Source organism: Lutra lutra, chromosome 1 (assembly GCF_902655055.1).
Source record: "Lutra lutra chromosome 1, mLutLut1.2, whole genome shotgun sequence".
Taxonomy (NCBI): Eukaryota; Metazoa; Chordata; class Mammalia; order Carnivora; family Mustelidae; genus Lutra; species Lutra lutra.
This window is the reverse complement of record NC_062278.1, coordinates 29,761,672-29,774,790: the sequence shown is the minus strand read 5'-3', so window position 1 is coordinate 29,774,790 and position 13,119 is coordinate 29,761,672.

Here is a 13,119-nt window from a genome sequence, read left to right as displayed (position 1 = left end):
CTCAAAAAGGAGATACACGTTACCAGATAGGAAAATGTCAATTCCTCTCTCATTCATCAATAGAAAGCATGGGATGGAAAATTTGCTTTGTTTTGTTTTGCTTTGTTTTGTTTTGTTTTGTTTAGCAGAGGGAGAAGCCGACTCTCCACTGAGCAGGGAGCCCAACACAGGGCTCAATCCCAGGGCCTGGGATCATGACCACAGCCCAAGTTAGATGCTTAACTGATGGAGCCACCCAGGTGCCCTGAAAACTGTTTTTTAATAAAGCTGCTTTTAGCAGTTTAGCAGAAGTAGAAAAGGAAGGGCTACAGGGAACAGGAAATGGGCACTAATATTTGAGTGCCTGTTATCTGTGAGGCACTGTTCTGCATTTGATATAAATTATCTCATTTAAACAGCACATCATGAGATTGATGTTTCTAGGTCTATTTTCAATAAAGAAAACTAAGATTCTGAGACACTATTTCAATTATGCCATGACGGGTAGTGGCTGAAGCACGATTCAAATCCAGACATGCCAGTTACACAGTCAATATGACTTTCATTATACAACCACTGCTTTCCAGCTGTAGACAAATCTGTAACAGAAACATCATAAAGGCTGTGTGGATGTCCAGGAAAATAAGCCAGCATTACATTAAGAGAAAATGGCTTAACCCTAAAAAAATTTTCACAACTGATAATTCAACATTAATTCAGTTGCTATTGTGACTTCTGTGGAACCATGCACAAATTAATCAATTCTGCACTCATATTCTTTCTACATGTAAGACATTTTTTAAAAAACCTGTTTCTTAGGCAGAGTGCTAATAGGAAGCTATTTCCCTTCCTGAAGTTATGTCTTATGATTCTACCCAGCCAGTTTTAGACATTGTCTCTCTATTTTAATAGGATTACTTAATTGTCCAGTCGTGAAATGAATGGTGTGACTGATTCTCAAGATGGACTAATTAAACCCCTGCCTCTTTAATATTATAGAGTTAAGATATACAGATTTGTGACCTCTTGGAAAAATAATTAAGATTCTATAATTTCAAGGGCAACAAACCATGAGGACATAGCTACGAACATCCTCACACTAATAATTACTGACTATAATTATTAATGCCATTATCATACTGGATTTCAAAATAAACTCACTCTATTACTTCTATGTCAAAAGAGCATTAAGGTTTTCTTCAAAGTACCACGTGGTTGTACAGAATAAAATACTTAACATATTTAGTGTTCTAATCCTTTACTTTTCAGAAGAATATAGAAGAAACAGAGTTTGAAAGGTGGGTTGGGCAGGAGTGAAAACATATCTATGTTTCAGAAAGTTATGAACTTAACAGTTTGTAGTTTAAATTATAAAAGAATATATTTCTAACTGGACTAAAGTTTAAATGAAAATGTCTATTGCTTGGGGTGCCTGGGTGGCTCAGTGGGTTAAGCCTCTGCCTTCGGCTCAGGTCATGATCTCAAGGTCCTGGCATCGAGCCCCACGTTCGAGCCCCACGTCGGGCTCTCTGCTCAGCAGGGAGCCTGCTTCCCCTCTCTCTCTGCCTGCCTGCCTCTCTACCTACTTGTGATCTCTCTCTCTCTTTCTGTCAAATAAATAAATAAGATCTTTGAAAAAAAAAAAAGAAAATGTCTATTGCTTAAGATAAAGAGTAAGTAATGCTGACCATGTAAGTGTTGATGAAAAATAAGTTAGCGATTAGAATGTATGACTTATAGAAGCCTGACTTCTTATAGTCCCCATTTTGAGAAGAATATTCTAATCATGGAAATATTTAGGAATAGGATTTATTATAATGAAAAAATTTATGTATAGAGGCAAAATTATAAACATTGAGATTATAAGTATAATATCATAATATTTAGAAAACACAGAATTTTTTGTGTACTATCATCAGAACAATTAGGATACCAAAAATATGAAACAAAATACATGCAAGGTCTCCGGCATCTTTAGGTCCTCTTTGGCATAGGAAAGCGCTTTTGAAAACTTCCCTTTGCCTTAGCTCCCCCAGCTCCCAAGTATATAATCAGCCACCTCTCACAACCTGGGAGCAGCACCTCTTCTGCCCTCAGGTCCTTTCCCATGCTTTAATAAAATCACCTTTTGCAGCAAGAAATTAATTAATTAATTGAATATAATTTTTAAAAATTAAAAATAAAATATGCTCAGTGTCTATACGAGGAATGAGGTAAATAAGAGATACATTTTTAAAAGAATTATGCAAAAGTTTTATTTTAAAAAGATACAACTATGTTTCTTGCTTATGTACCTTCCAATTAGCTCATTAGATTGTTTTCAGTACTCTGGAAAAATACCTGAATATAGGCAAAGAGGATGGGAAATGCAGGAAACCCTCATACTGTTTCCGACATTTAGAGCTCAGCTCATCTCTTCCAACACATCAAAAAGCTACTTCTGTTTGAAACCCACTACCACTGAGAAGTGAAGGGAAAAGAAGTTTTCTATAAACAAGGTAAATCGTCTTCTTTGAGCCACTTTGAGTTATTTGGTAAGTAACTACTTGGATTCCCAGCTTCCAGACTGCAATAAAATAAATTTTTGTTGTTTAAGGCACCCAGCCCATGGCATTTTGATATAGCAGCCCTAGCAAACTAATACAGTCAGTCTAACTTCTGCAGCCTAAAAGACTCAATGGATTTCCCAAACTAAACACCCAATTATGTTGCCATTATATTCAGGTGTCTATTTTTATTTCTTTTATTGAGTATTAGAATGACATTTTCTAAAGTCAAAAAACTATCAACTATATTTTGTTCTAATTTTTTTGGTTTTAAATATAGAATTATGTAAGGCTACATCAACTTGGCCTTTGAAAATATAAAAAATCAGATGAATTTAGGTACAATACCAATCTCATACTGAGAATTTTCTAGTCTCAGCTGACAGACTTACAGGAAAAGGAGACAGGTTTAGAAAGAATGATGCTTACTGAGCTTTGTGATTCAAACAAGCTACCTACTAGGAAGGTGAAAACATCTACTGATGAAGCACAAAGAAAAACCATAGACCTCCCATTCGAAATAATGCATTTTGTCTAGCAGCCAAAATAAAAGGATACATATCTCCACAAAGCACAATAGAAGTATTTTCACATTTGGAACACAATTGCCACAGATTTATGAAAGGGAAAAAAAAAAAAAACACATTATAGGGAACAAAGTAAGAAAAATATCAGGAAGGAAGCTTAAAACATACCAACTTGCAATCACAGAATTAGAAGACATTTTACTGGTGACTCCAGCTCGATTACTGTGCCAGCAAAGAAACAAAGATTTAGAGAGGATTTATGAATTATCCAAAGTTAAACATGTTCTACCTAGCCAAACCATATCTAGAACCTAGGCTTGGTTATATTCTTTCCACTAACCATGTCTTCCCCTTATTTTAAAATGTGCTATTTTCTTCCCTTATATATGAGTCCTACACTGGTTCTAGCATCAGTAAATCAGATGGAACAGAACACTTATCTTTCCACTCAGCAATTTGGATATGCCCATCCCAGTTTTCTGACCCCGAAAGCCGCCCTCGCGCCTTCCCCATTGTTTCCTCTGGCCCCGACAAATTTCATTTAATCATCCTTCCTCACCTCATTATTTTTTCTGAGTGCTAAATTTGCCTTCAGGAGCAAATATCTCAATTATAATTTAAATAGTTTTGTTTTTTGCCTGTACTATCTCTTTCTTCCACTAAAGTGTAAGCTCCACAAATGCAGATATCAGAGCTGAGTTAACACTGTATAGCCCCTGCTTAGAAGAGAGATGGCCTATAATGGTAAGTGTTGACTGAAGGAAGGAAGAAAGGAGTGTGTGATTAAACAAATCATTGGTATTTCTGTGATTACTGAATGCATGAATGAGATACTTGGATTGACAGGGAAGTTAATCACACCATATAAAAATCACATTGGAGACAGAGGCTTTGTAAAAATAGGGTGCCAAAATTGGTTTATAGGGGTAGTCTGGGTCACTCAGTCTGTTCAGTGTCTGCCTGCAGCTCAGGTCATGATTGCAGGGTCCTGAGATGGAGGCCCACATCAGTCTCCCAGCTCAGCAGGGAGTCTGCTTCTCCCCCTGTCCCTTCCCCTGCTCATGCTCCCTCTTCCTCTGTCTCAAATAAATAAAATCTTAAATAAATAAATAAATAAAATTGGTTTATAGTTTAATTTCTAAATTAAACAGTGTTTATTTTCAGAAATTCCCAATTCGCCTTTTCTAATTTTGGTTGCTCTCAATCAGGATGACACACGTAAATTATTGATGCAATGTTGTTGCTTCTTTTAATTCTTTTTGTCTTAAAAGTTGCCTACAAAGTAAAATTCTTATATTCCCAATAAGAAACGCTCTCCTAAATGAGTATAATTTTTGAAGGTGCGCAAATGTTATATAAATGTAATAAAAAATTATAAAGTTAAGCTGAGATTTTCTTTGTGCAATACATAGACCAAACAAAGAGATCTAGAGAGTGGATGAGAAAAGGAAGACAGAATAATAAACTCAGCATGAAAGTTTAGCCACCCATCGAGGATGGAAAGGATAGAGAGGAAGACAAAGATAAAATGTAATCATTTATCACATGTTGCTCTCAAAAGATAGACACTGTGAGATGGAGAGGAGAAGTGAGTTGGGGGATATCAGAGGGAGAGACAAACCATGAGAGACTGTGGACTCTGAGGAACAAACTGAGGATTTTGGAGGGGAGGGGGATGGGGGGTTGGGTGAGCCTGGTGGTGGGTATTATGGAGGGCACGTTTGGCATGGAGCACTGGGTGTGGTACATAAACAATGAATTTTGGAACACTGAAAAGAAATAAAATAAAATGAAAAAAAATTCCTTTTACCAATGCTTTTCCAAATCTACTCTATTTTCAGAAACATATCAATAAAATAATCAGCATCATCTATTATACTACTATATACACATTTTCTGATGTTTTTATTTTGCATATGATACCACACAGCTCTCCTCTAATGCTATCTAATGCTATCTGAAAAATAAGAAACTGCATATAAATGATAAGACCAGAACAGTCCATGTCCTGACAAACTCTGTTTTTACCAATACTGACAGTAATACTGACAGAAATAATAACTCTATTGAGGAAGACTTTAATTAGATTATAGATAATGATCAAATTGGTTAATGCCTTAAAAGCCAGAAGGCTTTCTTTTTAAGCATTAAGTAGCTTAAAATTGTAAAATAAAAAACACTGAATGCCATTGATTTTAACATGGACAGTAAAGTTAAAAAAAAAAAAAAACAACTTTGTACTAGGAGTATATGCAGGAAATTATGTAGGGAGCTTGGCATAAACTTTCAAACAAAATTGCCCTTGCATATTTTTTTAAATTATTAAATTTAAATTAGGAAAAAAAAAACACCATAGTAAACTAATTATGTTTTAAGCTTTTTATTTTCTTCTGAAAATGAATCTTATAAACTGATAAGGTTATCAGGGTAGGAATTTCAATCATAGAAACAAAATGAAAATCCAACATATACATTATTTATATGTCTAACATATGTAAATTGATTATTACCTGTAATTCTAACTTGAATATGGTCCACTTAAGAATACTTTATTTTTTTTTTTTAAGATTTTATTTATTTATTTGACAGAGAGAGATCACAAGTAGACGGAGAGGCAGGCAGAGAGAGAGAGAGAGGGAAGCAGGCTTCTTGCTGAGCAGAGAGCCCGATGTGGGACTTGATCCCAGGACCCTGAGATCATGACCTGAGCCGAAGGCAGCGGCTTAACCCACTGAGCCACCCAGGCGCCCTTAAGAATACTTTAGTAAAAAACTTTTTTTTCTTTCAAGTTAGGTTATGAGATATTTATTACATTTATATGTAGTTGCTCAATACCAGTTGAGATAATCAACTCTATATAAATACATTATTTAATGGTGAAAGGAAAGCTCAAACTTCATATTATTATTAAGTAAACTGCAAACTGTATAATATCTTCCATTCCTGCGGCCTAAAATATTAAGGCCATGGTATCTACCAACCTACCAGAATTATAACTGTAAAGAAGAAAGGAAAGAAAAACACCTATTTTCTCAAAAAAACTCAATGGACATTGTCCAATTTGTTTTTCTCTACAAAGCAGCCCAATCATAGTGACAGTCGTTGGTGGCAAATAGAAGATCTGTGACTAAACCTGCATTCCAACAATGAATATTAATTGAATACCTGCTATCTGTGCTCATTGTTTATTAAGCTAATACAACAAGAATCCTTACCCACATAAAGTTGATATTTTTGTCACATTACTTTTTTTTTTTTTTAAGAGAGAGCGAGAATGTGTGTGCACACTAGGTGGGGGAGGGGCAGAAGGTGAGGGAGAGAATCTTAAGCAGGCTCCAGCCCCAACACAAGGCAGAGCCCAATGCAGGGCTCGACCTCATGACCCTGAGATCATGACAGGAGCTGAAATCAAGAGTGGGACACTTAATAAACTGAGCCACCCAGGCACCTCACTGTCATATTACATTCTACTGGAGAACATATGAGGAATAAAATCCCAGAAATACTAACAAGGTATTCCACACTAAGACAGTCTCTAATGATGTATATTTCCAGACTTACCTCAATGATTCCATGTGATTTTTATGATATATCGAAGAGAATGCTTTGGGATTCGAACATCCCCAAATCAAAATGTAATGCTCACAATAATTATGACTGACATAAAAATTACTCGCAGGAAACAAAACCGAGTCATTTCAAATGGCTTTCCAATGCCATTAGGACAGAATGTTTCTACTTGCAACATGAATTGAACTAACAATTGAGAGAGTAGGTCTTATGAATTTTGTCGAGGGGAAAGACATTGTACAAAATCCCACAAATGATGTGTCAGATTCCAGCAATATAAGGCTTGGTAGGATGGACACCAAAGTATATAGTTTCCCAACTGTTTATGATTTAGTTCCAAGAGACGAGACTCCCATTGCTCTGTGATATAGGGCAGCATTCAAAGATCAAACTTCTATTTTTAACAAGTGCCAAGTTTTGCTTAGCCAAACAAGGTGTCTTGGGATACGTTCTTACTTGAAGGGCAGTGAATATAATTAACCCCTGAACAGCTGAAATACTAATATTGATAAGTACCTGCTATGTGCTAGGAACCACGGTAAACACTGAGTATGTAGGATACAGTGACAGATTCTATGGTGGGAAAACCCTAAGCCAGAGCAATAGCACTGGACTGGGACACCATTGTACCTAGCACTGTTGCAAGCCCCTTTTATATATTAAGCTTCCCTAAGATAAGTATGTGAGACCATAGTTCATCTTAGGGATGATAAAAGCGGTTTCAAACAGCTAATAATAGGCACAGTGAGGTGAGAGTCAGAGGATGGGAAGCTAGGATTGTCCAATCGCGGGCTGGTGCTCTAAACCCCTTTAAACATTGCCTCCTACACCAAGGGGCCTAACTCAGAGTCAGATTCGAATTGCCAGCAAATGGTAGCCTTGTAAACCCAAAATGTCAGCAGTAATGAAGTTTATGGAGCACAGTTTAAGTGAACAGAGTACCCTTACAAGCATTATCTTTTATAACCCACACAGCCACTATCAAACTATTCCCTTTTTTACAAAATAGGAAATGGAAGACTCTAATGGGGTTACATCAACATTCAACTGCCCTCAGACTCACATGTACAAACTATCTTTCTTGCAAAGAAATTTATATTCTACTCATAGTCCTATCGTAAAACGAATCCTGGAATTCAATTAAATACTCATCTTGAAAACGAGAGCATAAGTGGAAATTTCTCACTGGCATTCATGCAAATAAACAAAATAATGATGTTAAACCTACATCTAATCTTTTTTTGTACATATCGAGTGTCTCTACCGCTCCTGCTAAGTTATACATTCATAATGACAAAACCATGAAGTGAATCTGTTTCCATTCATACCAGCAAAAAAACTAAATAGGGCGAGGGCAAAAGGGTGAATTTGTTCTCCAGTATTTCCTTCTGCTGGCAATACCCGGTAGCATTCCTCCGATTGGAAACTTGTTCTATGCTTTCTTACTTTTCTAACTTTCTAACTGCCTCTCCTGAGCAACAACAAAGCAAAAGGGATCTATCACTGAGACTTTCTTTAATTCCCTTGTATTATTATATTTAAATTATGCATATAGCTACATGATTGTGTTAAACACAAGGGTTTCTGCTAAGTTTTTTCCTGGAACATTAACTCTGTGATTTTCCTCATAAATATTTGGAAAATACTGAGTAAAAATTATTAAATTCCTTTTTAAAAATTCTTTCTTGGAGCTTAACTGTCCACAGCAAATGATGAAATTTAAAGCTGAGATACAGTACACACCTTTTCCTAAATTTTATCTTTTTTTCTTAGAAAACTGTATGGGCTGGGAATAGAGTACATACATTAAGAATAGTTTGGGAACTTCTCTGCTGAAGCAAGTTTGAGGAGAAAATAGGAATGATAGCACAGGTTTTCCCTTGTCCTTGATATATTTTAGATAAAGGTTAATCATGGATCTGCTGTCCTCCTTTAAGTGGTAGGAGCTGAAGGGTTGGGTGACTTGGGGGCAAAGAGGAGACATGTTGGCAGCCCAGCCTTTCTTAGTTTCTGCTCTGTGTCCTGCATGACAAAGATACAGGCACTCTGTTCCTCCATGTCCTACCCTTGTCCCGGCCCCCCACAGGGATATGACAAATACCCAGCTTCCTGATCCTATCAAGCATTTTTGAATATCAAAGGGCTAGGGAGGCCTGAAGAAGAGAAAACGTATATGTATTCAGTAGAACAAAGACCAAAGAAAGAAGCTCAAACAGTTAATAAAATTAGTACCTTCTCCTTCAGCCCTAGCAAATCATATGGCACATGACTTCCCCTTTATGTGCTTCCTCTGTGTTGACTGCATGAATAGAGAAGGATGTCAAAGTGTGTGGAGAAAATAACTGCATTTATAAAACACTTAACATTGGGGTGCCTGGGTGGCTCAGGTGGTTGGGTGTCCCTCCCTTGATTTCGGCCCAGGTCATGATCTCAGGTTCCTGATGCAGCCCTTTGTTGGGCTCTCTCTGTGCTGGGTGTGGAGCCTGCTAGAGATTCTCTTCCTCTCCCTCTGCCCCTCCCCCATAACTCTAAAAACTAAAAAAAATAAAATAAAGTGCTTGACACTAACAAGTCCATGTAAATGGTCACAGTGGCCATACTAGAGAAATTACAAGGGGAAAACTGTAAAAAGCTAAAAGATAGACCTGGTCAAATAAAAAATACTACAAAATGTTTCTCATTTATGACTAATTACAACTGGTTTAACAACAATAATGTAGATCAGAATCAAGGTGATTTGGTAACTATCATAAGGCAAAAATGATGTTTATATGTATTGCTTACACTGCTCAGTAATCTGTTCTTGAACTGAAAAACAAAAAGTGAGTATTAGGATCAGAATCTTTGTTTTTGTTTTCATTTCATATTTTATTTTTGGTGTGAGAGCTATGACTGTTTCAAGAAGGCCTACATTGTGTTTGTCTGAATATTAAGCTATCTTAAATGGTAGAAAGCTTTCCACAGTTTTCTAAAGCTTTCTAAAGCTTTCTAGGCTTAGAATTTTTCAAAGAAAAAAACTGATAAATTAGACTTCATTAAAATAAAGATTCTGCCTTACAAGAGACACTTTAGAAAATGAAAATAGATAAACCTATTGCAATAATCATTTCACAATACTTGTAAATCAAATCATGTTGTAGGACTTAAACTTTTTCAGGATGTATGTCAATAAAACTTAAACTTTTCATTTCTCAGACTTTAAAAAAAGAAAGAAAATGAAAGACACATACTAAGAGAAAGTCTTTTTTTTTTTTTTTTAAGATTTTATTTATTTATTTGACAAAGAGCAAGACAGGGAACACAAGCAGGGGGGAGCTGGAGGGAGAGAAGCAGAATCCCCACTGAGCAGGGAGCCTGACACAGGGCTCAATTCCAGGACCCTGGGATCATGACCTGAGTTGAAGGCAGACACTTAATGACTGAGCCACCCTGGTGCCCCTAAGAGAAAGTCTTTCAAAACATAGATAAAGTGGGCACCAGTGTGGATCAGTTAATTAAGCATCCAGCTCCTGATTTCGGCTCAAGTCATGATCTCAGGGTCCTGAGATGAAGCCCCATATCAGGCTCTATGTATGCATGGAGCCTGCTTAAGATTCTTTCTCTCCCTCTTCCTCTACCCCCACCCCTCCTTATGCTCTCTCGCTCTCTCTCTCTCAAAACACACACATACACAGAAAAAGGAATGGTATCATACAACTCAATGCCAAAACAAAAAATAACAATTAAAAAAGAACTAAAAATCCCCATAACCAATCTGATTAAAAAATTGGCAGAGGATCTGAATAGAATTTTCCCAAAGAAAACATACAGATGGCCAACAAACACATGAAAAGATGCTCAAACAATTATCGGGAAAATGTGAATCAAAACAACAATGAACTATCACCCTATACCTGCCAGAATGGCTAAAATAAAAAAAGACACGAAATAACAAGTGTTGATGAGGATGTGGGAAAAAAAAGAACCCTCATTCACTGTTCATAGAAATGTAAATTAGTACAGTCACTGTGGAAAACAGTATAAACAGTAACCAAAAAATTGAAAAGAGAAATTCCATATGATTCAATATCTCCATTACTAAGTATCTGTAAGAAAAAACACTAATTTGAAAAGATATATGCAAGCCTATGCTTATTGCAGCATTATTTAAATAGCCAAGATATGGAAGCAACCTGAGTGTCCATCAACAGAGGAATGACTAAAATGATGTGGTACACACATTCACACACACACACAATATTATGCAGCCATAGAGAAGAATGAGATCTTCCCATTTACAATATGAATGGACCTAGAGGGTATTATACTAAGTGAAATAAAACAGACTGAAAAAGACAAATACCATATAATTTCACTCATATGTGGAATCTAAAAACAAAATGAAAGAAAAAACAAAAAGCAGAAACACATCTATAAATACAGAGACCAAACTGATGGTTGCCCTAGGGAAGAGGAAGAGAAGGGGGATGGGCAAAATGTATGAAGGGGAGTGGGAAATACGGGCTTCTAAGTACAGAATGAGTAAGTCCTGGGAACAAAAGATACAGTGTAAAGAATATAGTCAATGATGTTATAATAACACTGTATGGTAAAAGACAGTAGCTACACTAGTGGTGAGCAGAGAATAACATACAGAGATAATAAATTCTATGCTGTATACCTGAAATTAAGGCAACATATGTGTCAACTACATTCACATAATTTTTTTAATAATTTTCAAATAAAAAAGGACTGGTATGTAAACTATACAACAAACTTTTAAAATGCAACAAATCACCTAGTTAAAAAAAAATTAGGCAAGGCCTGGACAGCAGAAAAATAGATGGCAAGTTAATATATTGAATAGATGCTCAACATCATACTTCAGGAAATAGAAATTAAAACAATGAGATACTTTGTGTAAAGGAGAAACCATCATGTCATTAAGAAACTCAAATTAAAACAACAATGAGATACCTACTAGAGTGATCAAAATCCACAACACTGATAATGCCAAATGCTGACAAAGTTGTAGAGCAACAGGAATTCTCATTCATTGTCAGTAGGAAGGCAAAATGGCACAGCCACTTTGGAAGACAGTTTGGCCACTTCTTAGAAAACTAAACATGCTCTTACCATATGATCCAGCAATCACACTCCTTGGTATTTAGTCAAATGAGCTGAAAACATATCTACACAAAAATCTGCCTACAAATGAGTATAGCAGTTTTATTCATAATGGCCAAAACTTGGAAGCAACCAAGATGTCCTTCATAGGCAAATGGATAAACAGTAGTATACCCTGACAATGAAATATTATTCAGTACTAAAAAGAAATGAGCTATCAATCCATAAAAAGATATGAAGGAAACTTAAATGCATATTACTAACTGAAAGAAGCCAATCCAGAAAAACTATATACATATGATTTCAACTACATGACATCTTGGAAAAGACAAAACTATGGAGGCAGTAAGATTAGTGGTTGGCAAGGGTTAGGGACCAGGAAGGGAGGCATGAATAGATGAACACAGAGAATTTTTAAGACAGTGAAAATTATTCTGTATAATACTGTAATGGTGAACGTGTCATCAGAGATTAGTCCAGCCCAAAGAATTCAAAACTTGAAGAGTGATCCCTAATACAAACTATGGACTTTAGTTACTAATAATGTATGGCTCATCAATTTTTTTTAAGTAGGTTCCATGCCCAGTGTGGAGCCCCACATGGGAATTGCCCTCATGACCCTGAGATCAAGACCTGAGGTGAAATGAAGAGCCAGATGCTTTACTGACCGAGGCACCCAGGCATCCCTAAATATTGGCTCATCAATTTTAACAAACATACCACACTAATAAAAATATTAAATATAAGAGAAATTAGGGTGGGGAGAGGAGTAGTCAGAATACTTCATACTTTTCACTCAGTTTATTCCTGTAAACCTGAAACTGCTTACGTCTATTAAATCAAAAAGGGCAGAAAATGATTTTCACCTAACTGAAAAAATGGACACAAGTTGGGAAGGTGACTGACAGTTGTGCTTATATTGGTTTTCTAGATTCTTTTTCATTTAACAGTATTATTTCACTCTTTCTGCTGTAAAACAGAAAATCAAGTATCCAGAGAAATTTATTTTAATGATTGCAGTAAAAATACTTTCACCTCCAAAGTCAGACTCCGCTCTTTAGAACAAAATAGCTAGTTTTATAATTGATTTAAACATAGTTTCATACAAAGAGAAACAAGTTGAGAGAAACATCAACCTCTCTCATCACCAACCCCCATGTTATGACAGTATTTGTGAGGCATTACAGTTTAGGATTAAGACCTATATTTAGGGCACTGTGTATTTGCTGTGTCAGATCTGAAAATGTAAGACATTAAAGTCCAGTCTTTGTTTGATCTGCTGTCCTCTGAAGTTAACAAAAGGTCAATTTATTGTGCTTCTTTTTTCTCTTTTTCATATTATCTTACACTTCAGCTTAATGTAAATATTAGCTAAGGTTTTTATTTTACTT